This window comes from Schistocerca serialis, unplaced genomic scaffold, assembly GCF_023864345.2.
Source record: "Schistocerca serialis cubense isolate TAMUIC-IGC-003099 unplaced genomic scaffold, iqSchSeri2.2 HiC_scaffold_318, whole genome shotgun sequence".
NCBI classification, from domain to species: Eukaryota; Metazoa; Arthropoda; class Insecta; order Orthoptera; family Acrididae; genus Schistocerca; species Schistocerca serialis.
The window spans coordinates 25,001-30,000 of record NW_026047887.1 but is presented as its reverse complement, the minus strand read 5'-3'; the positions used below and the strand labels follow the sequence as shown (position 1 = coordinate 30,000).

At 50.9% G+C, this 5,000-nt stretch overlaps 1 non-coding gene across 1 annotated transcript in view; it reads left to right on the top strand.

Annotated features, from left to right (window-relative positions):
* Positions 1 to 3,882: 3,882 nt before the first annotated feature.
* LOC126444969 (small subunit ribosomal RNA) overlaps positions 3,883 to 5,000 on the top strand; it is a 1,909-nt gene continuing 791 nt past the window's right edge. The window contains exon 1 of the ribosomal RNA XR_007582881.1: positions 3,883 to 5,000. This exon is cut by the window's right edge and continues 791 nt beyond it. This is a non-coding gene — a ribosomal RNA (small subunit ribosomal RNA).

Genomic DNA, 5,000 nt, shown 5'->3' with positions numbered 1-5,000 from the left:
ATGATCCCGCAGGCATGCACTTACGATAATCACTATCAACGAACCTGCCGCCCCCTCCCCCCCCAAAATACACCTTTCCCTACAACGTGTACCTTAACCTAAGCTATATTGTACCTTAACCTAAGCGATATTGTACCTTAACCTAAGGTATATCGTACCTTAACCTAACCTACATTGCGCCTTCACCTAACCTACGTTGTACCTTAACCTAACCTACGTTGTACCTTAACCTAACCTACGTTGTACCTTAACCTAACCTACGTTGTACCTTAACCTAACCTACGTTGTACCTTAACCTAACCTACGTTGTACCTTAACCTAACCTACGTTGTACCTTAACCTAACCTACGTTGTACCTTAACCTAACCTACGTTGTGCCTTAACCTAACCTACGTTGTGCCTTAACCTAACCTACGTTGTGCCTTAACCTAACCTACGTTGTGCCTTAACCTAACCTATGTTGTGCCTTAACCTAACCTATGTTGTGCCTTAACCTAACCTATGTTGTGCCTTAACCTAACCTATGTTGTGCCTTAACCTAACCTATGTTGTGCCTTAACCTAACCTACGTTGTGCCTTAACCTAACCTACGTTGTGCCTTAACCTAACCTACGTTGTGCCTTAACCTAACCTACGTTGTGCCTTAACCTAACCTACGTTGTGCCTTAACCTAACCTACGTTGTGCCTTAACCTAACCTACGTTGTGCCTTAACCTAACCTACGTTGTGCCTTAACCTAACCTACGTTGTGCCTTAACCTAACCTACGTTGTGCCTTAACCTAACCTACGTTGTGCCTTAACCTAACCTACGTTGTGCCTTAACCTAACCTACGTTGTGCCTTAACCTAACCTACGTTGTGCCTTAACCTAACCTACGTTGTGCCTTAACCTAACCTACGTTGTGCCTTAACCTAACCTACGTTGTGCCTTAACCTAACCTACGTTGTGCCTTAACCTAACCTACGTTGTGCCTTAACCTAACCTACGTTGTGCCTTAACCTAACCTACGTTGTGCCTTAACCTAACCTACGTTGTGCCTTAACCTAACCTACGTTGTGCCTTAACCTAACCTACGTTGTGCCTTAACCTAACCTACGTTGTGCCTTAACCTAACCTACGTTGTGCCTTAACCTAACCTACGTTGTGCCTTAACCTAACCTACGTTGTGCCTTAACCTAACCTATGTTGTGCCTTAACCTAACCTATGTTGTGCCTTAACCTAACCTATGTTGTGCCTTAACCTAACCTATGTTGTGCCTTAACCTAACCTATGTTGTGCCTTAACCTAACCTATGTTGTGCCTTAACCTAACCTATGTTGTGCCTTAACCTAACCTATGTTGTGCCTTAACCTAACCTACGTTGTGCCTTAACCTAACCCATATTGTACCTTAACCTAACCCATATTGTACCTTAACCTAACCCATATTGTACCTTAACCTAACCCATATTGTACCTTAACCTAACCCATATTGTACCTTAACGTAACCTAATTTGTGCCTTAACGTAACCTAATTTGTGCCTTAACGTAACCTAATTTGTGCCTTAACGTAACCTAATTTGTGCCTTAACGTAACCTAATTTGTGCCTTAACGTAACCTAATTTGTGCCTTAACGTAACCTAATTTGTGCCTTAACGTAACCTAATTTGTGCCTTAACGTAACCTAATTTGTGCCTTAACGTAACCTAATTTGTGCCTTAACGTAACCTAATTTGTGCCTTAACGTAACCTAATTTGTGCCTTAACGTAACCTAATTTGTGCCTTAACGTAACCTAATTTGTGCCTTAACGTAACCTAATTTGTGCCTTAACGTAACCTAATTTGTGCCTTAACGTAACCTAATTTGTGCCTTAACGTAACCTAATTTGTGCCTTAACGTAACCTAATTTGTGCCTTAACGTAACCTAATTTGTGCCTTAACGTAACCCATGTTGTGCCTTAACGTAACCCATGTTGTGCCTTAACGTAACCCATGTTGTGCCTTAACGTAACCCATGTTGTGCCTTAACCTAACCTATATTGTGCCTCAACCTAACCTATATTGCGCCTTAACCTGACGCACGTTGTCGCTGAACCTGCTCTGTAATTGTTATGCAACTCGTTAAATTAGTGTAGTGTTGCCTAACCGCAACCCTCGCAATATAGTTCGCTATTCGCACTGCCCGGTCCCCTGTGTATCGCGTCATGTTAAACACCTTGCAGGTGTTGCTGACTTTCCACATGCTCCTGCTATACACTGTAATGTGGATAGCAGCAGGACGTACATGCCCCCCCCCCTTCCCCCCTGCCTTCGCAAGCTGGTCGTTGAGAAGTTTGCATGTTCAATGCCCTTCGCATGCCGACGTACTCAGCCTACGTTGTGGTACGGCCTGTCACCTGTCCGCCGATGTACGCAAAACCCACAAACTGTACTGCACATTGGTCCGTATGTACTGAATGATACATCGTGGCACATGTGTGACCGTACGACGACTGCGCCTAGCAACGGCAGACCATACAGTCCAAATATTGTGCACGCAGCTACGTGTCGTCTCCCTATAAGAGCTGGATTGCAGTGTGGTACGCCATTCAGACGTGTGGGAGGAACGGACGCCCTGGATGGCGATCAGCATGAGCAGTCTGTTGATGTAGTGGAGCGTGTATTCGGACGTAGTCGTCTCTTCTCACACACCGTGATAGCATGTTGCACCGCGTTCCACATCTGCGACATCCTGCAGAGGCCGGCTGACAGTCGTTCGCGCAATGGACACCGCATACGTACGGGGGCTACCTTCCACGTGTTCTCGAGGCGTGCACATGTTGTTGCGTCTATGTGGGCAGACGTAGTGTGTTGTGACACCTGACACAGGCATGCAATACTCGTTGCAAATGGCGATGGACGTCTACGTTTGCTGGTGACGTTACGCAAATGAACAACAGGTAACCCGTTGTGGTGCGGTTGTTCTCGCTAGAGGTGAATCAGTGTTGGCGACGATCGGTCGAGCTATTAACCGGTTGTTTCAGGGATACCCACCATGCCCACGAACGTGAAAGGGGACCCACCATGCCCACGAACGCGAAAGGGGATCTGGGTGTGAGGCGATACGCGGCGGTGGCTGGGTGGGACCGTCCCCGGCCGGTGAGGGGGGGCCGCCCGGCGTGCTGGCAGCGCGGTGCGTGGGCGCACGCGCTACAGCCGGCTGGTGGGGGCGGCCAGTGGCAGGCGCGCCGGCCGACGGACGCGGCAGGCGGCGCAGCTGCGCGCCGGCGCCCCCTGCTCGCGGCGCCTTGCGGCCAAAGTAGGTCCTCGCGGGCCCGGTGCGAAGCGCGGTGGCCATCTGCAGTGTGCTGGTCCGATTGAGGACTGTGTGCGCTGAGGATGCGCCGCCGCCCGGCGCTCGGCGCCGCGACGCCGTCTGCTGCTCGGTCGCCCCAGCGGTTCTCGCAGGTGGTTTGTATCGCAGCTGTGCGGACGTGTTGGCGCGTGCGCTGTGCTGGGAGAGTTCGCTTCGGCACCCAAGTGGGGCTTTTGTCCTTCTGTGGCGCTGGCGTTGGAGCTGCCGGTCACCGTAGGTGGCGCGTGTTGTCTCCCGCCGGCAATGCCACGACAGCACGCTCCCGGGCCTCTGTCGGCAGCGGCAAGCTCAGTTGGGAGCACGGGTGGTCGCACCTAAAGCGTCTACTCGCCTAACTCCGGGCGATTGCGCCTCTCTCGAACCCGACCAAGTACTTAGGACGGCGCTGCGCGCCGCCGGGACCTGAGAGGGTTTCGAGGTGTGTTGTGCAGGGGAGCTCAGCCTCCTCCTGTTTGCAGAATAATTGAGCGGACGCTTGCGTGTTCGCGCGGGCCCCCGGGACACACTCCCGGGCGGCCGGCTGCTCAGCTCTAGTTGACGCAGCTCCCTGGTTGATCCTGCCAGTAGTCATATGCTTGTCTCAAAGATTAAGCCATGCATGTCTCAGTACAAGCCGCATTAAGGTGAAACCGCGAATGGCTCATTAAATCAGTTATGGTTCCTTAGATCGTACCCACGTTACTTGGATAACTGTGGTAATTCTAGAGCTAATACATGCAAACAGAGTCCCGACCAGAGATGGAAGGGACGCTTTTATTAGATCAAAACCAATCGGTCGGCTCGTCCGGTCCGTTTGCCTTGGTGACTCTGAATAACTTTGGGCTGATCGCACGGTCCTCGTACCGGCGACGCATCTTTCAAATGTCTGCCTTATCAACTGTCGATGGTAGGTTCTGCGCCTACCATGGTTGTAACGGGTAACGGGGAATCAGGGTTCGATTCCGGAGAGGGAGCCTGAGAAACGGCTACCACATCCAAGGAAGGCAGCAGGCGCGCAAATTACCCACTCCCGGCACGGGGAGGTAGTGACGAAAAATAACGATACGGGACTCATCCGAGGCCCCGTAATCGGAATGAGTACACTTTAAATCCTTTAACGAGTATCTATTGGAGGGCAAGTCTGGTGCCAGCAGCCGCGGTAATTCCAGCTCCAATAGCGTATATTAAAGTTGTTGCGGTTAAAAAGCTCGTAGTTGGATTTGTGTCCCACGCTGTTGGTTCACCGCCCGTCGGTGTTTAACTGGCATGTATCGTGGGACGTCCTGCCGGTGGGGCGAGCCGAAGGCGTGCGACCGCCTCGTGCGTGCTCGTGCGTCCCGAGGCGGACCCCGTTGAAATCCTACCAGGGTGCTCTTTATTGAGTGTCTCGGTGGGCCGGCACGTTTACTTTGAACAAATTAGAGTGCTTAAAGCAGGCAAGCCCGCCTGAATACTGTGTGCATGGAATAATGGAATAGGACCTCGGTTCTATTTTGTTGGTTTTCGGAACCCGAGGTAATGATTAATAGGGACAGGCGGGGGCATTCGTATTGCGACGTTAGAGGTGAAATTCTTGGATCGTCGCAAGACGAACAGAAGCGAAAGCATTTGCCAAGTATGTTTTCATTAATCAAGAACGAAAGTTAGAGGTTCGAAGGCGATCAGATACCGCCCTAGTTCTAA